The sequence below is a fragment of the Mauremys mutica genome, chromosome 4, assembly GCF_020497125.1.
Source record: "Mauremys mutica isolate MM-2020 ecotype Southern chromosome 4, ASM2049712v1, whole genome shotgun sequence".
NCBI lineage: Eukaryota > Metazoa > Chordata > Testudines > Geoemydidae > Mauremys > Mauremys mutica.
In genome coordinates this window covers 90531458-90553961 of record NC_059075.1, presented here as the reverse complement: position 1 = coordinate 90553961, position 22504 = coordinate 90531458, and the positions used below count along the sequence as shown (strand labels likewise).

Here is a 22504-nt window from a genome sequence, read left to right as displayed (position 1 = left end):
GCGGGAGTGGGCAGATCAGAGGTATCACTTCTAGTCTGACAGTAAGGGTTGGTCTACACTGCAGTCACAGGATGTGATTACAGCATGTGTATACATACCTGTGTGAGTTTTAATATAGCTAGCTCAGGTACCAGAGCAGTGAAACCGCAGCAGCACACTTCAGTGCAAGTATCAGGGGATAGCCGTGTTAGTCTGTATCCACAAAAACAACAAGGAGTCCGGTGGCACCTTAAAGACTAACAGATTTATTTGGGCATAAGCTTTCGTGGGTAAAAAAAACCTCACTTTTTCAGATGCACCCACAAAAGCTTATGCCCAAATAAATCTATTAGTCTTTAAGGTGCCACCGGACTCCTTGTTGTTTCAGTGCAAGTTGTACAAATTTGTCTGGAATCGTGGGTAATTACTCCTGCAGCTAGCCTGTGTGGAAGCCCATGCGGCCTTGATTTCATTGCTCCAGTAGCTGACCTAGCTAGATTAAAGCTAGCACAGGTGTGTCTGTGCAAGCTGCAGTCATTCCCTGTAAATACAATGTGGACATTCCCTAAGACATACTGATCTCTTGCTTTGGTGTTTTCTGAGCTCCCTGGTTCCTCTGAGATTTTTGCCCTTACATTTTTATATTATGATGACATCCTCTTCCCAAAAAGAGAACTAATAAAACTCACCACCCCAGCAAGAGGATAGAACTTTGGACAGTACTTTAATAATGGAGTTGCTTTTGGGGTTATCCAATCACGCAAGAGGCTAGAATTTGATGTTTGTCCATGGCCAGCTTCTCAATAGGGATCCAATGGATGAATACTTTCAAAAACTCACTTGGGTGGGGTAGAGGTAACCTCCAGTAATGAGCTTAAAGATTGATTCTGTCAACCTACGTTTCATGGAGCGCTGGAAAATAAAACTAAAAGTCATAGAAGAAAGGCTGCAATTGTTGGAAGCTTTTGAGGAAGATTAGCTAGGACATGAAGGAAAGTATATAGCAGCTGTAATTAATGGAAATACTCCACTTTAAATACCATATGCCATTAGAATGTGTTAAAAAGCAAAAAGCTGCATTATTTAGAGTGTCCAGCAGGTATGGAGGAGGAGGAAGGCCACAAAGCAATTAATTGCAATTTTTCTTAAAATTATTTTAGTTTTTCAGACTCCTGATCAACTAATGTACAGTGCCAGAGCCAGGGCATGGGCTGTAAGGGCTAGTAGGTGTAACCAGAGTCAGGCCTAGTTGGTAAGGCCAGAGCAAAGGGTCAGAGCCAGAATCAGAAGCCGGGAACCAGGACCAAGCCAGGATCGGAAGCGAGGAACCAGAGCCAAGGGTCAGAGCCAGAAACTCAAATAAGGCAAAGGAAGAGGGACTGTCACAGTAGCTGGCAGGGGATCCACGTAGTTACACAGACAACTTCCTGATGCCCCTTCTGTCTTAAGGAGTGCACCTGGACTAATCAGGGATCCCAGGAGCACTGCCAGTCAGGCCCTCTGTGGATGACCACACAGATTGCTACTTTGCCAGAGTTGTCAGGTAGTGGTGTGGATGCAGCAGAATTTCAGGGTCCAGCAGCCACATGTTCTAGCCCTATGGAGCCTTACACAGTCCCTTTGCCTTATCCACAGGTCCTTATCCTTATCCTTTTGGCTTGAAGCCCTGTACATACTTATAGAAATGAAACACGGACCGAAAAAGTCTTCAGAATTACATTATGATAAAAAATAATAATAATGTGGAGTTGATAGGATGATATGAAAGATTTGGAGCAACTGGGAAATGTGCCCACTATCATTAGTCTTTATAGACTTATTTTATTAAAAACTGGCTTTGATGCCTGTGAACAGGAATAGGGATTTTTTGTTTCCTCAGAACATAAGAATATACACTTTGCTGACCTAGTAAACTGGGATGAAAGAAGAAAATTTCTTTAAATCTGACTTTTGAGGAGTAGGTAATAGTACAACATTAACTTGATTATTTATCCTGCAAAGCTGAGAGCCCTGTGTAAGGGGTCGGGGGGAGGAGCTATGCAAACTAATTATGAATAAGGTATGATTTAGCTATTTTGCCATTTAGCTATTTTACCTGGATAGTGAGTTAGAGCAAGAATTGGAAGAGAACTCTTTAAAAACTGAAAAAAATCTTGAATGAGACAATGCAAATCTTGAATATAGGTCCAACATGAGAATAAAACATTTATGCCAAGCAATAAAGTGATTCTTCATAGGACACTAAAAGCCTTAATGTTCTCAGGATTTTCAAGCATAGAAATATTTATTTTACTGACCCTAGTATTGGCATCTTGGCTAGTCCAATGTTTAACTAGGATGTTTTGCTATAAATTCTATGATCTCTCTCTCGCTGTGAAAGAAACTAAGAGTAATTTACAGGCTATGAACTTGCATGTAGCACTGGAATTCCTCCTGTTTTTAAAGTGTTCCATTTCTGCTAAGTAAAATCTATTTATTCATACCTGAATATTGGTAATATACCAGAATTTTCAGAAGACTTCTTGATCCATCGCTAGCCTTGAGTATGCAGCAGCAGACCTCCCAGGGATCAACCACACATCATATATCCATCTTCTTACTGGTCGACCTGCCACCATTCCTGTCACGATAACCTTCTCAAGGTTATTTCCATCTCTACACCTAATGTGACCAAAGCATGTAAGTTTATGCATCTTGATTTCTGACAGCAGGGTCTGGTTCTCTCCAGTGATATTTCTAATATAAGTATGTCTTTTTTTCTATCCAGGAGGTACACAAGAATCTTCCTTAGCAGCACATCTCAAAGGCTTCAGTTTTCTTTTTGTCAGCAGCATTAATTCTTCTTCGAGTGCTTGCTCGTGTCCATTCCATGCTAGCTATGTATGCATCATGTGCATAGTTACTGGAGATTTTTCCCTGAGTGATATCTGTAGGGCCAGCTCTAACACCTTCTGGAGCAACACACGTATGTGCCAGTGCCACTGGCCCCGCATGCTCTCAGTTCCTTCTTACCACCCATAACAATTGCTGGAACAATCCTCCTTGCTGTGGCAAGATTTCTTCCCCAATGGTTGGCTTTTCTCTGTCATATTCTGTATAGTTATCATAGTTAGTGTATATAGTTCTTAGTTAGAGTTAGTATATATAGTAGCGTTAATAGTTGTTCCTGTCGTTGGGAGACCTTTTGCCCCTGGGGCTGGGCATGCCCTGGGCTTCAAGCTGTGTGCCTCTTGCAGCGAGCTGATGCCAATTTAATGACCTGCACGCTAGCTGTCTAAAGTGTCTGGGGGAGTCTTATGTCAAAGAGAAGTGCTAGATCTGCAGGGACTTCAAACCCGATAACAGAAAGGACAGGGACATTTGGCTGAAATCCATGGTTATGGAGGCAGCCCTCAGACCAGCCTTGGAGGCAAGTCACTCCAAATTGGATCAGAGTACTTCAGTATCCATGCGGAGTGCTCCTCTGGCACCATGTTCATCCCAGAATTCTCCAGTGCTGAAGAGAGACAAGCGGGGAGGGACTGGTGCAATGAGACCTGCGTCAGGCCACTCATCCTCCCCTGAGCCACTGATGACTTTGCAGACTCCGCCTAGAGTGCTGAGTCTGGTATGGGACCCACCACTGACTCTCAGGAACAGCCAGGGGGCCATACGGTTGTTGACCCCCTCGACACCAGAGGCCTTTCAGATGGTGAAGGATCTGCTGTCCTTCCCGATCCCACCATCCCCTCAAGGAACCCCACTGGGTTGGGCGACATGGGTCAGAAGGGAACAAGATCTGGCAAGATCCATCCTGGTACTGACCACTGTGGCACTGTCTGGAGGCAAGTCCTCCATGGAGATTGGTCTCCAATTTCTCAGCACCGCCTGGTGGCAGAAGCAGGTACTGCACCACCATGGTCTCCAAGGGAAGAATCTTCTTCAGAGGGCAAAGAGGAATCCTTCACTTCCTCAAAGACCTACCCATCCTCCAGGCCTCCAGATTTTGGTACTGGTCCTTCCATGGCACTTGGCTTCCAGGCCACTGGCCAATGCAGTGGCAGTACTGGAATCCCTGAGGGTTCCCCCCAGTACCAGCACCCATCTTGTGGCTGTCTTAGAGGAGTGCAAGACAGTGGCCAGGACCTCCCTTCAGGCAGCTCTGGATGCAGATGACTTGGCAGCCTGGACTATGGCATCAGCAGTCACCATGAGGTGCTTTTCATGGCTTCAATTGTCTGGCCTTCCTCACAAGGTTCAGCAGTCTGTCCAGGGCCTCTCTTTTGAAGGCTCCTCCCTGTTTTCCAATCAGATGTACTTGAAGCTCCTCAGCCTCAAAGACTCAAGACCTACACTTATTCCTTAGGCCTTTACTTGTTGCTAGCGTCCAGGAAGCATTTCAGGCCCCAGCAGCCTCCCAGGTTCATGGCACCTGCCAGGCAGGAGCCCAACAGAAGAAGGAGGAAAGGTTATAAACAATGACAACCCCACCCTTCTACCTCAGCCTCCCAGTTGGGCTCTCATAGATATTTCACTGGGGACAAGCGGGCCTTTTGAAGATACGCCCAAGGGCATTATACCAGTCTCAACTCCGGATCTGACCCCATTTTTGTTTTTGGACTGCCTGTCACCATTCAGCCTAGTGTGGTCATAGATAACATTGGACCACTGGGTACTGACTACAGTAACAGTCAGTTAACCCTTCAATTTTCATCCCTCCCCCCCTCCCAACCCCCTCCCCCGTTCTTCAGGGACACTTCTCACAAGCAGCTTCTCGACCAGGAGGTGCAAGTCCTCCTACATGTGGGGGCCATGGAGGCAGTTCCTCAAGACTTGAGAGGGGGAAGGGGTTTTACTCCTGATATTTCCTAATCTTGAAGGCCAAGGTGGTCTACGGCCTATCCTGGACCTGTGTCACCTCAAGAAATATCTCAAGAAACTGAGGTTCTGCATGGTCTCTCTGGCTTCCATCATTCTGCCCCCTCCTTCCCCCCTCCCCCCGTGATTATGCCAGTTTCGAGAGAGCAGTGTTGCAGTGAGCACATCCATGAACTCCAAGCCCACCTCTTGTGAGTCATCTAGCATGGAATGGACATGACCCAGCACTCAAAGAAGAAAAAATGGTTACTAACCTTTTGTAACTGTTATTCTTTGAGATGTGTTACTCATATCCATTCCATGACCCATCCTCCTACCCCTCTGTTGGAGTTACCAGCAAGAAGGAACTGATAGGGTGTGGGGTCGGCAGCGCACTGGCGCATATGCAGATGGCTCCAGAGGGTATTAGAGCTGGTCCTACAGATACCGCTGAGGGAAAAACCTCCGGCAACTGTGCACTCGGTGAGCATGCACCTGTCATGGAATGGACATGAGCAACATATCTCAAAGAACAACAGTTACAAAAGTTACAACATATCTCAAAGAAAAACAGTTCTTTTCCCCATGATTCAAATGCATAAGTTGCTATGAAAAAAATTAAGCTTTTCATCAGTCAAACTTTCATACGTTTTCAGATGTTGTGTTTTTTTCTAAACTTCCATAAGAGAGGACATGGCTGAGTGAGCCATTGCTAGTCTTCTTCCAGTTTCTTTGGAACAGCCTCTGTATGATCCCAGATAACAGCATTCATCTTCTGCCTCTACAGCTTGACCCTTAATTGTGATGTGTGTTTGTATCCTGTTTTTGTTAATTGTGTCAATGTGCATGCATTTCATTTTCACCAAATTCAGAAATAGTCCATATTCCTCACTAACTGTTTTTACAGACTCCAACATTTGTTGTATTGCATCAGTGGTTACAGCAAAGAGTGTTGTGTTATCAGCCAATCTGAAGTTGGGTAAGAGGTGTCCACCAATGGAAATTCCAGCTCCTTCCACTTTGTCAAAACCTTCGAAGCCTTGTCCCATTATTGAATAATTGTTAAATAAGGTAGTTATTTATAGTCACTGTCGTAATGATTGTTTTCTTTCTGATATTTACATAAGAATTTGTAAACCTTTTAATGCTTCCTAAATGAAGAAATATATATATATATATATATATATATCATATATATATATATGTGTGTGTGTGTAAAAAAACTGGACGATGGTTTTGCTCCTGAATCCATATCCATATTTTATATCCATATATATATATATATATCCATTTTGGATATGGATATGGATATGGATTCAGGAGCAAAACCATCGTCCAGTTTTTATATATATAAAATGGATATATATATATATAATTTCTTCATTTAGGAAGCATTAATATTATATATAAAATATGGATATGGATTCAGGAGCAAAACCATCGTCCAGTTTTTATATATATAAAATGGATATATATATATATAATATAATTTCTTCATTTAGGAAGCATTAATATTATATATAAAATATGGATATGGATTCAGGAGCAAAACCATCGTCCAGTTTTAAAAAGTTTGGCTTCAGGTTTATGTGAGTGGAGTGAATTTTAACTACCATGACCACCAGCAAGGATGGTGAGATGTGTTCAAAAGTGGTGATCAGTGAAAAAAGTAAATCTGTGTTTGAGATCCTTTTTATAGTTAAGTAATTCTCTTCTCTCACTTGCTCTACAATCACTCTACATCTCTTCTTCCACCATTCTGCTTAGTAGTTGTTTGAGAATATACTAATAAATTAGCCCATCCCATGATATCCACTGTCAAGGAGTAGGTGGCAAATGGTCGATTGGATGGTGAACATCCCCAGGGTGGAAGTTGCCGAAATGGATTACTCCATTGTACATCTCAACTGAATTCCCAAAATGCACATGCAGTTTTTTCATTTACCGTAGTTTTGATTGAAACAACCGATTTAAGATGCCTGAAAGAAAAAACATATTAAAATGTTTAAAGTAATCAAATATTGCATAATAATAATACATGATGCTGATTAAAGTAATGGAATATAGACTAGTATGGTTCCAGTGCTGGTGCTGCTTATATATGAATGTCTTATAACTAGAGCTGTCAAGTGATTAATCACCCTGTTAAACAATAATAGAATACCATTTATTTAAATTTTTTTGGATGTTTTCTACATTTTCAGATATATTGATTTCACTTATAACACAGAATACAAAGTGTACATGCTCACTTTATACTTATTTTTGACTACAAGTATTTGCACTGTAAAAAACAAAAGAAATAGTATTTTTTCAATCCATCTAATACAAGTACTGTAGTGCAATCTCTTTATCGTGAAAGTTGAACTTACAAATGTAGACTTATGTACAAAAAAACTGCATTAAAAATAAAACAATGTAAAATATAGGAGCCTGCAAATCCACTCAGTCCTACTTCTTGTTCAGCCAATCACTCAGACAAACAAGTTTGTTTACATTTTGAGGAGATATTGCTGCCCGCTTGTTTACAATGTCACCTAAAAGTGAGAACGGGTGTTCTCATGGCACTGTTTTAGCCAGCATCGCAAGATGTTTACGTGCCAGATGCACTAAAGATTTATATGTCCCTTCACACTTCAACCACCATTCCAGGGGACATCCATCCATGCTGATGACGGGTTCTGCTCGATAACAGTCCAAAGCAGAGTTGACCGATGCATGTTTATTTTCATTATCTGAGTCAGATGCCACCAGCAGCAGGTTGATTTTCTTTTTTGGTGGTTCGAGTTCTGTAGTTTCCACATTGGAATGTTGCTCTTTTAAGACTTCTGAAAGCATGCTCCACAGCTCATCCCTCTCAGATTTTGGAAAGCACTTCAGATTCTTAAACCTTGGGTCCAGTGCTGTAGCTATCTTTAGAAATCTCACATTGACACCTTCTGTGCATTTTGTCAAATCTGCAGTGAAAGTGTTCTTAAAATGAACATGTGCTGGCTCATCATTTGAGACTGCTATAACATGAAATATATGGCAGAATGCTTGTAAAACAGAGCAGGGGACATACATTTGTCCCCCAAGGAGTTCAATCACAAATTTAATTAATGCATTATTTTTTTAACGAGAATCATCAGTATGGCAGGATGTCCTCTGGAATGGTGGCCGAAGCATGAAGGGGCATATGAATGCTTAGCATATCTGGCATGTAAATACCTTGTAATGCTGGCTACAAAAGTGCCATGCAAATACCTGTTCTCACTTTCAGGTGACATTGTAAACAAGAAGTGGGTATCTTTAACTCCTGTAAATGTAAACAAACTTGTTTGTCTTAGCAATTGGCTGAACAAGAAGTAGAACTGAGTGGATTTGTAGGCTCTGAAGTTTTACATTGTTTTGTTTTTGAGTGCAGTTATGTAACAAAAAAGTCTACATTTGTAAGTTTCACTTTCACAACAAAGAGATTGCACTACAGTACTTGTATGAGGTGAATTGAAAAATACTATTTCTTTTGTTTATCATTTTTACAGTGCAAATATTTGTAATAAAAATAATATACCGGTACACTTTGATTTCAATTACAACGCAGAATATGATATATATGAAAATGTAGAAAAAATCCAAAATATTAAATACATTTCAACTGGTATTCTATTGTTTAATAGTGTGATTAAAACTGCGAGTAATCACGATTAATTTTTTTTAAATCACGATTTTTTTTAGTTAATTGTGTGAGTTAACGGCAACGAATCGACAGCCCTACTTCTAACCAAATACTGGGTCCATCCCAATCCCATTCCTTGTTTCTTGTCTGCTAAGCCTACTGGAGAGACGCTTGCAATGGATGTGGCATGAAGTCCAACTACCTACTTCTAGCCCCAGGTCTCTCCCTTGCCTGCAGAGACAACTCCCAAAGCAATTAGAGTTCTGTCAATGTTTCTACTGTCTCTCAAGGATGGTGAATTTAATTCTCTTTTTTTGTGGAGAAGATGGTGTAGTTTTGCAGAAAACTAGTTACTTAGTTTAATTCATGTCTTCTACAAAACCAAACTCACTGAAATCCTGTAAAAACTCAACATACCTCATATACTGGGCTTTATTCAGTATTTGTTGTTTTGTTTCTACTGAGAATGCCCTACTTACACAGCAGACAAGGATCTGAATAAAGGCACAAAAAATGACTCTGTCTTTCTGAGCATTCTAAGAGGCACATCCCCTTGAGCACAATGCAAATCTTGAAACTTACAAGTGGAAGGACTGTACTTTAATACAAAGTCTATAATGGCATCTAACATATTATTGAACTGTTTTTCAGTTTCCTTTTTCATGCTGCTGGTAGCACAAAGCTGAGGCTGTGCTATAGGAAAACTCAGACTTACACTAGTGGTGCTTGAGTTTCAGATCTAAAGCACTCCTTTGTCTGTACTGCCTCCCTTAACTTTGTTCAGAGAGCTCTTAGACCATCCAAATGAAAATGAGGGCACGTGCCTGATTTGGATGGAACCACAGTGATCTGAGAGGTTTGAAATAAAAGGAGTTGACAGATTTGGGGGTTTCCTGTTGGAATCTAACCTTTAAAAGACTCTCTAGAGACTAACACTTTGTCTTTCATTGAACTGAATCCTCTCATTTTTACTGAAGGACGTGTTATTCTTTAGTTTAAAATGTTAAACTGAGATTCCATCTGCCAGTTTCAGAAGTAGGTCAGTATTTGATAACTGTATGTATTAGAATTAGTTTTTGCTAGAATCCTCTCTTGCTCTCCTTTACGAATGTACTTACCATCCCTCCCAATTTTCCTAACCATGCACATTCTACTTCAGAGAAAAATTTTGAGTCACCTCTGTTTTGTTTTTTTTAAACTGTCCCCCATGATGGAGTTGGAGCTTTGTTGTGTGTGTGTGTGTGTGTGTGTGTGTGTGTTTGGTTTTTGTTTTGTTTCCATCTGCTCAAACAGCTTCAACCAGTTACAGATATGGGGCCAAACTATTGTAAACAGTGACCATCCCCACTGATTTCAGTGGGAAGTGCTCTCACTTATTTCAGGGCTGAATTCTGTGTCTTGCTTCATTGTCCTGAAAAGTGCAATCTATGATCCTGTGGAAATCTCTGCATATGCTTAGAGTATATTCAGAGAACATTTAAATATATTTGGTTTAATTCTCAAGTCTAACACCCAGCTCATTTTCAATGTGGTCCATCATTCTGGTATGACATTACTGAAAACCTTCTGATTAAAGCCAGCTCTCTTATGCATACTTTACCTCTGTGACCTATGAGTAGCTTGAAACCATTTGAACTCCCTCTAAATTGGATTCCCCTGGTTGTGAGTGTTACTGCCTGTCAGTTCTATGTCAGTTGGATGGAAATCTTGCTGCAGAGGATGAAAGTTCATGGCTCAGTATTAATCTACTGGGCAAACTACATCTATTGCTTTCAGTTTTCTTGAAATATAGTTTCTGATGACCTCTGACAGGTAAAATGCAATATAGAATGTTCTAATATTCATTTTTAGTGGGGATATTTAAAGTGTAGCATGTGTCACACATGTATGCCAAATAAATACTATGAGAGACAATATTAAGAACACCGAGAAATGGCTATTGAAAATGAAGGCCTTATTAATATAACATGTTTGGGACTATTTCTATGTTGTCTTTTTCTCCAGACAGAAAACAATGAGCTTTTCTTATAAGGAGGCCCTCTCCTGAGAAGCCAGTCCTGGGGCATACAAATTGGTAAGTGAAAGTGACTCTCAAAAATACCTGGAGCAGCACTACTTCCAAATGTGGCAGGATAAGTCACGAGGGTGCTTGTGCAGTGTGTCCTCAACACACACATGAACATTTAATTTAGCATCAACAAATGTTTAAAAAGAGAATTTGTACAGAATATTGCAGCCCACGTGACACAATAATTAACCCAGAAAGGGCCTGATTGCCCTTGTACAACAATTTGGTAAAGGAGCCCTAAACTGGGAGGAAATTACATTTATGCCCCCTTTAAGTCAGTGGAAAGGGACCTTAGTGTAAATGAAAATCCATCCAGGTCCAGCCCAAAGAATAGAATAGGTGTGGGTTTGTAAACCTAAGGCTCAATCCTACATCCGTTTAAGTCTGTGTTAAAATTCCTGCTGATTTCAGTGAGAGCAAGGTCTGGCCCTTGATTACTATCTTATTCATTGAAATATGGGAAGCAGATCCTGCATTCCTTGGACGCTCAAAATTACATTTGAAGTCAATGGCGTTTGGAATGAGGGAAAAAATCCAGGATTGATCTCTAACTGCTTATCTTGGCAAAACCAGTGTCACTTAATACAAATGATGCTCCTAAAGTACAAAGCATGGATCAAATTCATCCTTGGCATAACAGGGTTTCAGTCCTATTGAAGTTAACTGGAAGAAGTGACATTTCTGCCAGGGCTGAGTAGAGCCCTGGGTGCATAGAGAACTTCAGATATCAACACCTTGTGAACATAGAAAGCTTAAACAAAAGGCCTATTAATCTAAACAGCATTATGTTTAGCTTCTTATACTCTTCACCTCTTTTATAAAACATGACAATTCTGACAAACCAGATAAAATACCACATCTGGCAAACCGTTGCTGTGCTGCCATTTAGATGCTCTCAGAGACTGCCAACAATAAACGAATAAACAATTTTTAAAAAAATGATGGGATGTAATGTTGATACAAATAAGGATGGGGGTAATTCCAGATGTTGACTATGTGATCATTCCTTGTACAGGACAGGAGCATATTTTCCGCACGAGTTCTGTGTTTGAATCCAGACTGTACTTACGCATTCATTTGCGACACTTTTTCCTGTGAGCCACATGCAAAAGTAAAGTTGTGAACTCATATTATTAACAAGTGCAGAAGAATTACAGTCCAAAACAGGCGGGGAGTTCCTCTCTATCAATAGCTCTAATGCTGCAGTTGAATCTAAGTCAGTGGAACCCCTCATGGGTGCAGAGGTCCTTCTGTGTAGATCTGATTGATGGGCTGGGGCCTAGTGTGTTAAGTCCTTGTCTCTGAGACCAGAAGGCAAATAAAAATAATGTAAACATTTTTATTTTTAAAATTTCATTATTTTTTAAGCCGAGCTCATGATTTTGGGAGCCCTGTTTCATGATTTTTTAGTGCTTGGGTTTGGCAATACTGAGCTGATGCAACATTAGTGTTATGAACTCTCAAGCCTAGTGCAAAAGAAAGTGATACAAAAGTGCAGAGGATAGATGTGTGTTTTAGAATGTCTTACAGTATGTCTAACATGTATTTGGCCTACTACTTCCCAAATTCTGAATCATAATTAGCAGAGTATATTGAATTGATAGTGGTGATCTCGTCCTTCATTTCTCTTTTGTTCTGATTGTTGACCTGGGATAGAGAAACCCCAAATATGAAGAGATCACCTGCCTTCAGTACTAAATGCTGCGTTTTCTGATAGTACTGAAAAGTTTCAGCTTACAATTTACTTTGTATGTTAATAAACTGGGAATAAGAAAAAATATTTAATTCAAACAGGATGGAAAATAGAGTAGTAGGTTTAAATGTATTTGTTGCTTATACAGCACCAGGCTAAGAATAATGTGTGCTTAAGAAAAAGTTCCCAACATATAGTGCAGTACAGACATTTCTACATGAGAAAGTCACAAATAAAAGGTCTGATCATGGAAAACCCAGAGTATCTGCAACTTCCAATGTTATCAGTGACAACTGGCATTTCTTAGGACCTAAGCTCCATGAGGAATGCACAGATATTGCTTGCAGACTTAAGTGGGATGAAGGGGACTCCTCTCTCCCTACAGTGTAAAATATAGCCGTGGTCAAACAGACAAAGGTACACATATACTCCAAGATTTTTCCTAATTTGACGTTGTTACTTTTTTCTAAAGAGACCAGGTGGGTGAGGTAATATCTTTTATGGGGCCAGCTTCTGTTGGTGGGAGAGACAAGCTTTCGAAGGTCAGCAGTTAGTTCATAGTGGTGAAGAGAATGATTTTCAGGCCACTGATATATCCGGCATCTATTTTCCACTCTTACCTCTAGAGAGAGGCTCCAGTTGGAGCCTGGATACCAGTCTCCACTTCAAACCCTGGGACGATTTGGATTTGGCTCCAAACATTGCAGATTTGGCCTGTGTGTAAAGTGGGCCTAAACTAGAATCCAAAATGCAAACACCTCTACACATGCGGAAAGTTGTGATCTGAATCTGGATCCTATCATTGCTGTTCAGCCCGACTCTATTTTTTTTCTTTGCTTCCTTCCTTACCTTTTTCATTCTCTTTTTCTTACTCTCTTTATTTTATTCTCACTCTCCTCTCTTTTTTCCATAGGTGAGAGGCTTTCCAGACCACTGTGATCAGTGACAGACATCTCAATGGACAGTTCCTTGTGACTACTGGGGTGTTACAAAGAGACAGTGTGGTTCTGCTTCTCTCAACCACTTGCTTTCAGACTATGGCATGTGCAAGTCTGAAAGCAAAAATGGAATCAATATGATTCCTAGACAAACTAAAAGATACCTCGGTAAAATTCTAAATGATCTTGATTTTTATAGACTGCTTCTGCTTTGGATGGCAGTTTTTACAATGAAAGCATTGTTTTGAATTCTCAGTAATAACACTATTAAATATGACCCATGGGGTCAATTTGTCTGAAAAACAAAATTATACGGAAAAGTTCCTGAAATTCAGAGTTCAGTCTGAACGGTGAATTGGCAGAGAAAAAAAATATTTTAACACCTTGGTTTTGAGATTTCCTCCCATGTAAAGATGACATCAAAAGCTCAGGAACTCATGCCTGGATTGCTTTTAGAAACCTGTATGTATTGCCTGGAAATCCTCTCAAGATTCCACTCATTCTTTTTTCTAATAAGCCTCCTATCTTTCCACCCTTTTATAGGAAGAAATCTTCAAGCTGTTTATTAACACAAGTTGTACTTAGGCCCTTTGATAATTATTTTACATAAAACTGTGAGATGAAATTTCTCAAATTGAACTTTAAAACACAGTACAAAACTTGCTTGTGGCATTTGTTGTTTAACCACTTACAAATCTTCTTTAATTCATACTATCTACACCTCACATTGGTGTTGTGGGGAGTAATTAATGTTTATATAGTGCTTTGAAATTGTAATAAAAAGAAAAAAGTGCTAAGTATTGTAAATGGTTAATTTGATATTAGTATTTTTCTTTCATACCTAAATAAAATCTTGATGCAGTTTTAATCTAACTCTTGATATTAATTTTTAACCTACTCTAGCATTTTCTCCCCGCGCCCCATTACTTCCTGACTATTGTTCAGCTCTGAGAGTATGCTGCTAAATGGCAGCAGGAATAACATACATAGCTTGCAGTCTATCATCTGCATTCCCTTTGCATTAGGTGTAATGCTGGCATGAAAATCAGAGCCCCAGCTCCAATTTTTCCAGCTGTCTCTGTCTCCCTGTGATCTTTTGGTATAAATTTTCTGGCATGTCTTTGAATGTACAGGCTTACACCCCTTGATTGTACCTAGGCATGTCGCCAGCTCAAAACATGGATAAATCTGAACAGAATCATTGACTATTTTGAACATCAGTAATTGTAGTGAGGTTAGTGACATAGTTGAGCACTAAAAAAACAAAACAGAAAAACAAACAAAAAATCAGAATGTCTGTTTTTTCAAGTTTATATATAGTTTAGGTCTGTTTTGATTTCATTCAGATGTAGGAATATCAGGATTTCCTCAGTGTAGTCTTCAAGTTGTCTTTATGAAGTCCCTTAACTCCTTCATGAATTGCTAACTTTTAGGCAATTTGTGCCATATTACTTCTGAGGTTACATTCTTTCTTTTTTAGTAAATTATTACTTTAAATCCTGTAATATATGTTCTATTTTGGTCTCTTTCTGTTCCTGTGAGGGCTTGAGCTATAGCCAGGATTTACACTGGTCACTGCAGTGTTCTGAGTAGGCACATGGCTAGCGTAGACAGGCTACAGCGCCAGGACCAAACATGACATTCCTTGTGAAAAACCTGTGCCAAGCTGTAGGTCAGAACAGTTTAGAGGAGACATGATGTCACTATCTACCTAATGTTAAATTGGACAGTATTTTTGTTGTATTTTAGGTGTTCGTTTAAAAAATAACAATAAAAAAATGATCACTTACATTTCCCTAATTTTTTAGTTTACTATGTGGTTGTACAGCTCTTGCCCTGCATTTCTCATGTACTGGTAGTATTTCTGTTTCATTATTTTTCAAGCACTGTTTGATGACACTGATTTAGCAGTTTCTCACAGTTCACTGCTTCAGTTTTCATCAAATTATACTTCTAGTTACACTAGACACTTTCATCATCAATTTCCATATGCCTCAAAGACATGTAGGGATGAGTTTGCCAACACTGAACTTAAATGCTAGACAATAACTAGAGTAGAATAGTTTCCTCATAGAATGCCTGAGACAAAGAGCTTAGAACTCCACAATTCTTCCTTGTAGCAGGCGGTTTCTCCTTCTATGTGCCCAAAATCTAGACACAGATAACTGAGAATATTCATTTTAGTGTCAAATCAAAGTATAAAAATGAACACTAGCCAGAGATTAATCTTACTATGGTGTAGGAACCTTTCCGAATTCTGCATAGGAACCTACCTTCCATGAAGGTTTACTTCATGTGAATTAAACCTGAGTTCTCACTCCACAGGATAGAAGCAGCATGAGCAGCCTACACCATATTTTCTATATAACAATTGAAATGTTTATTGCATGTATATTACAGTAAGTATGATGTTTCATATTTATAATGATTATGATTTCTGCCTTCAGGATCTAACTATTTGAAGCTTCAGATCATTGGTGCTACTGGCAAAATTCAGGAACACTAAGAGCCAAGAATTGTCGGACTGTAGAAAATGACCATGGAAAAACTTCTCTTTCTTTTTCTCTTCATTAGAGCTTGTTCATTTTGTTTATGGCTAAAATTAAGACCAGTAACTGTATGGAGATCAATTGGGAGATATTTCCACATTCTGATACTTACTCCCTTAGAAAACTTTTCATGATATTCACTCTACAATTTCATTTTCTGTAAAGGGAGCCCTGCACGTGAGCAGAATTTGTCCCATAAACTAGAACTGAATGTAAAAATGCTGGAGACTGTCAGTCATGCATCCATCAAAAACATAAAGGCAATTATGCAAAGCATAAAATGAAGCAATGATGCCCACATATCTGAATGTAACAGAGGTTAATCCTGACTATCTGTTGACAATGATTGTCATCAATAGGTTCTTTTTCTAGTGTAGACTGGACTTAAATCTGAAAGGGAATATCCCTTAAAATAATCTTCAGGACTTTAACAAAACAAGAGTGCTGTGAGTGAATCTCTATGGCAGATTTTGCAATTGTTCCATATGTGGAACTCCCACTGATGTCAAGGGAAGTTTCACATATGAAATGAGTGCAATATGTGCAGTGGAGCGCCACACCGAGAGGAGAATTTTACTCTAACGGTAGGAATGTTGGTTCAGTAAGTCTTTCTTTTACTTAGTGCACATAGCGTAATATGAACTGTCTTCGTCTATGCTTGACTTCTCTTACTAAAATCAGAAAGACATAGCCAGAGTAGGCGCATGAGACAGAAGCTCTCTGAGTTGGTTGTGGCTTCCCAAGACTCTGATCATTTTTGAGTGGAAATATAATGTGATTAGAGGGTGTTAGTCAGTACAGTATGCCTCTCTACACTGGCTCAGAACCCCTGTTCAATGCTGCTTCTGGGTTGAATAAGCTACATGATGAAGAGGGAGGGGACTGTTGCATAGGTCAAAGGTCAAGCACTATTGCTGTTCATGGTAATGATCTTTGTTGTATGAGTGTGCACTTGATTTCTGTCAAAACCTAGAGTACTGGAACTTTTCTCTACAGTAAGTATGTATGGTAGTTGTGAGAGTGGCTGGGCTGGACTGTTATGATATATTGGCTCTGTTGCCTGTATTGCCCTTTTGAGCATCCTTAATCCTCCCACTTTACATCCGCAAATAAGTGGTCATTTGAGAGAACTGATTTAATGAACAGTGTATGCATCTGTCATCTAAACTGATACAGAACAAGCAGGAAGTTTGGACACCCAACATTACTTTTAAGCAGGATTTTTTTGCCTTTTGTGTTCAAGACCTGAAAGTGAACTGCCACAGATTGTTGACCGGAAGGTAACCTCCAAACATCTTTCCTCCAGTCATGGTCCGTCTTTCCCACATTTCACTAGGTTTCACTGTCTGTGGACCCTAAGTGCTCCTGATGTAATGTCTGTGCAATAACTACCATGTGTGAATCAACGTTAACATTTTTACAGTACATGTGTATATATAAAACTGAAGTAACTATATACCCAGTTTACCAAGGAGTTATAAATCACTCTGATTTCCTTTGTATTTTTAAAAATAGTACTCGGTAGAATATTCAGAAGAACAAAAATTCGCTGCAATTCTTATCTGGGTGCATTTATGGGTAGATACACTTCTGAAAATTCCAAATGTAAGTGATAAATCCACATATTTTTACATTGCTTTATTATTTTTACATAGAACAAGTGGGGATATTCCAATTAACTAATTTAATTTAATAGGAGCAAGGCAGCAAATGACCGTTATCCTGTGACAAAGTTCTGGTCCACTGAATGTAAAAAGAATGCCCAGAGGAAACTGGTGATATTTCCTTTGGTAGCATTACTCCATGCTTTATCAGCATTACAATGATATATCCCTCCCTGATTGAGGATGCTGACAGCACAGATGAGAGTCACATCCCTCTGAGAATTGTCCCCTTCTCAGAGTCTTGGACTGCTTAAATGGGCAGAGAGGAAGATGGACTTTGGGTCCTTTCCCAAGATGCAGTGTTTGCTGGAATGTTCAACAGCTTAGTTTCTGGAGCTTGTTTTTGTGAGAGGGGGAAAATCAAATAAAGCTATAAACCAGAAGAAACGATAGAGGAATGAGATTACAGAACCCTAAACCTTGGACACGAGGTAGCATTAATTTTTTCAGGGTTCAGTTAGTTGCTGTTTCTTTTTGTTCTATTTATTTTCTTAGTTGAATGCACTTTTAAGAGCTATAATAAGAGCTTTCTAGCTAGTTTGGATAGCTTGTAGTCTGAACCCTCTGACTTCTGACCTTATTCTGTATGTACTAATTGTATTCATGTAGTCAAGCAAACTGCCTATCCAATATGCACATTTTCAGGCTATAAAATGTGGAAAAAACAAAACCCAGTAGAGATCTTCCTAGATCTAACATTAGATCTTCTCTCTCGGGTGTGATGACTGATCCAATGATTGCTTTAATTGTCTTCTCTTCCCCAATTATTTACAAATAGATCCTTTTTACCAGATGTGTGGGCCTGCATCCACTGTAATCCATGGCCAAATCCCACTGACCTCTGTGTGAATGTGATCAGACCATTGGTCTTTGTTGTAGAGTTCTACTTGTAGAGTTCTTACTTGAATATGTTGCTACTAATTAATGATCACTTGGGGACAAGCAGATTCCCAGATCATGCCTTTCTTCAAACAAGAATCCTTAACTCTCTAACCTTAAGATGTCAGAACGTTGTAAACACTAAAGCAATACAGAATGTACAGAGTTGTTGCATCCAAACCAGAAGAAACTTTCAGTCACACTGGGTAGCACTTTACTGCAGAAATAGTCCCATTGAAATAAATGACACCGTTCATGGAGTAAGGCACTGAGTAAGGATAGCATAATCTGACCCGTAGATTGTATGCTCTTTTGGGTAGGAATTGTGTAGTTGTGTATATCTATCCAGTACTGCAAACACATACCAGTACCATGATTTAAGTCAGAGTCTAACAGCTCATTTCTTTATTTCCCTATGGAAGATGTGCAAAACTTTTCTTTGTTTAGGGAAACGATCCTTAAAGAAAGACTTTAAAAATGCTTTTCTTGTACAGTTTTACAGATGATTTAGAGACTTTCCAAAGTGATTGATGGAGTTAGGTGCACAAGTCCGTTGACTTTCACTGGGGGTTGTATCCCTAACTTCCTTGTGCACTTCTGAAAATCCTACCCTCCTTTCTTCTGTTTGCCAGAGATAAAATACAGTGGTATTAAGCAGTGGGACTGCGATGGGATCACAAAGGGAGCTTCTATTGTACCTATTTATTTTACAAAATAATGAAATCCGTAATGAAACTTTTAATAGGCATCAGCCTAGTCTGTGTATTTCTTGTACTTCATTTTAAATGAATGTAAGCGTAAAAAAAGTGTCTAGGGTCTAAAAACATGGTTACGTAGATCTTTTTTCCCATTAGAACTAGGAAGCATTTATGTAAGCATTTATGTTTGTTAGAACCTGAAGAACATTTTTAATTTCATCCAACCAGAAAATCAAACTTGTGGCATTCACAACAAACCGTTTGTTTACTTTTTCTATTCCCAAATGTATGCCCTTAGATAATCTCATCACCGTTTGTATTAATAAATCAAAATCCCCAGTTGAAATAAATACAGACTTACCACAATTTTTCTGTTCTTGCTTATCTTGCATTCTTTTGTTTAATTTTTTCAGGAACTTAACACTTCTTTATCAATTAAGGAAGAAAGGTGAGAAAATAAAATAGGAAGTTGTATTCCAAAAAACATTTTAATCAATCTAAGAAGATTTGGTGTGCTGGAACAATCTCAGGACCACATCTATTCCTGTTTCACATCCTTCCAGAGTAGCCACTGATCTCTGGTGGCCTCATTTTTAACCAGTGATCACTTAAGAACGTTTTGGCCCCAATTCCTTCCTCCTTCCTTGTACTGTCAACTTGACTAATGATTAATTAAAAATTCTTGCCACTCCTCTGTGCATATAAGAGAATTGCCTAGCAGGCCCAGAATTGTCAGAAATTAATTAGTTTATTAAAAGAATTTGGGGTATAGTGGGTCCCCATTTGACTGGAAATGTTGCATTTCTCAGAAACATTTTCAGAATGGTGATCTGGATGACTGGGTAATGACTTAGCACTTATAGACTGAAATGTGTGGGTGGCAGCAAAGTGATCTGCAAGTTGGAGTAAATATATGCCCTCAATTTACAGATGAGGAAACTGAGGAACAAAGAAGTGCCCAAGGTAAGGCAAATGAGTGAGAGAGCCAGGAATAGACAGCACCTGCCTCTTCTGATTCTCAGTCCTGTGCTCTATCCAAATACCTCAGGGCAATTTTTTTTTCCAGTGGTGGAATATGTTTCTCTGAAGTTCAGTACTTTAAACGCCTTTATTTGGTGAGAAGGAAGACTCACTTGTTTGAAGACCATTTTAGCCAAAACAAATGAAATCTCTTTGGGGCCTTACAATGATCACCCTAAAATAAGCCCAGAAGAGCCTTCTGACCAGCCTTGAAAAAACTCCTGCCACTTAATATATTTTAGGCTGCTTAGTGAGATAACTGTTAATTTGTTGCATATGTACGCAGCTGCCTTTGCTCTCATACTGGATTTCTGCCTGATGATAGTCTAGATCTGTGAGGCTGTCTTCAACAAGAAATTTAGGTCTGGTTGCCATGCATATCCTAAGGCTGGCCAAAGCCAGCCAGCAGTACTTTTAAATGCATAGGACCCTACTGGGCATCATTCTTCAAGGTCAGATAGAAATAGTTTTATCAGCCTGATTTTCTGCGTTTTCTCTGACATTTCTCCCCCCCCTTTATCCCTACTTGTATGATTTTAGAAGTCTTTTCTTCCATTTGTTGTCTTCAGAGAAAAAGAACAAACAGTTCCAGTGTTTACTTTGCTTCTGATGTGACTGTTGACACAATTACTATAGGCTTCTTAGGAGGAAGGGGGGGGAATCCCAGCAAACTCTACTAAAAAAACCCACTTTATTATGCTTTCTTCTGGGCACTGAGGTTAATTCTTGCTATAGAACATTTAACACATTTCAACCAGCCATTGTATTTGTACCTCCTGCATTACAGAAAATGTGCTTTTCACAGGGAAAGCAGAAGTGCAGAAATCTGGGGGAGACAGAGTTGGGTTTTTTGGGTCATAAAGTATGCCTACTTTGTTCTCACCTAGCCCCAGCTGAGGGCTTTTCCCCCTTCAGGACTCGGGAGGTGTTACAATGCAGGTTTGTTTGTGTGCTCCCTTATCCGAAAAGTCTCCTGAATTTCCTGCCTTTTATTATTATTTATTTCAAACGCGGTGCTCGGTCTGTCTTTCTCCTTTGACCCAACTAACACAGCGCTTCTCCTTTCTTTCTCTTCCAGGCTCCATGGGAGGGGGCATTGCAGCAGTTTGGCAGAAGAGCTCTGCCCCCCTTGCTTGGGGAGTGAAGTCAGAGGCAGCAGGAGGAGCTGGCTGGCTGTGTGTGTATGTGCAGAGCTCCTTGGCCGCCCTGTTTCCTGGTGCTCTGCTCCCTGACCCCAGTGGCAGTCCCTTCTCACTGCACGGCTCTGCTCTCTCCCTCCTTTGCTCTCGCTCGCTCTCCCCTCTGTCTCTCTGGCTCGCTCGCTGCTCTCCCAGATCGAGGCTCTGCTCTCATTCTTTCTCTCTGTGTCTCTCATTTCCACTCTCCAGCCGGCCGGGGGACCCTCAGGGTCGAAGGTTTTGCCCTGCCTACACCAACCTCCACCTTCCAGCCTTTCTCTTAACCAGCTCTCTCAAATCCCCCATGGATCGGTTCCTCTCCCAGCACTGAAGGCATCCCTAGGACACACAGCAGCAGCCAGAAAAAGAAAGGTAATCAACCCCGATTAGAGAGAAGGGGAGAGAAATCAAATGGAAAAATAACAAAACACAAAGCCTCGGGTTAGAGGTGCCTTGTCATGTACAAGTAGAAGGGGATCAGACAGGGGCTAGCGCAGCAGCGCCTGAGCCAGGCTGCTTTAAAGAAGAATAAGAATAGAACTGGCTGCTTATTTTCCGTTCACCAGAATGATCATTTAGCTGGATGGTTTGGTTTTCATTTGTTTGGGGGTTATTTTTTGCACAGTGAAAAGCTAATTATTTTGTTGAGCTGTTTGTCTTGTCTCCCTCCCTCCACCCCATGCAAGCCCCCCCCCCTTCAATTCCCCACTGCGTTATTTCTTGTCTGGGGGGAGGTAGTGGTGGAAGTGATTTGGCAGCAGAGAGAGAGAAATGGGATGAATTTTCCTGGCTGTTTACTAGAAAGTCTCGGGTGATCGGGGTTATAATGTTAGAGCACGACCGGGGGAGGGTAGGCCAGGGAGCATTTTGCTTGCTGGAGAGACCAAGGAAACGGCAGATCAAGCGGGCGAAATGCAAAGTACAGTTACATTCAAACTGAAATGTAGCGTTTGCTCCGATTTTTTGTGCATTTGAAGGGGGATTTCACCCACCCCCCTCCACCACCAAAGCAGGGAACCGGAGGGAAGCGAGACTCCAAGAAAAGTACCGATTGCAAACTGGTTTCTTTTATATTCGGAGCTGGAGTTTCTGTCTCTTATTTATATGCGAGACAACTACATTTTAAAACATGCTTTGAAATCCTGATCCCAGAGGCCTAGGGCACTTGGAAAGAGAGGAGGGATTTTTTTCGGGGTGGGGGGTGGGGGGTGGGGGGAAGGAGAATTGTGGAAATGACACAGCTGCAATAAAAAGCATTTATTCTCTTGTTGGTTGAATATATCGCTCCCCCCCCCCACAGATCAGTTTTAGTGCAGATGTGGGCGTGGAAAAATAACATGCATT

General features: G+C 40.2%; 1 protein-coding gene across 2 annotated transcripts in view; it reads left to right on the top strand.

Moving 5' to 3' along the window:
* The first annotated feature begins 2514 nt into the window (after positions 1–2514).
* The window catches only part of MPPED2 (metallophosphoesterase domain containing 2), a 153137-nt gene continuing 133147 nt past the window's right edge, over positions 2515–22504 (top strand). For both annotated transcript variants that reach the window (XM_045017073.1, XM_045017074.1), the window contains exons 1-3: positions 2515–2658; positions 10478–10547; positions 21061–21532. The gene's annotated coding sequence lies outside the window, so the exon portion shown is untranslated. The remainder of the gene's footprint in view (positions 2659–10477; positions 10548–21060; positions 21533–22504) is intronic.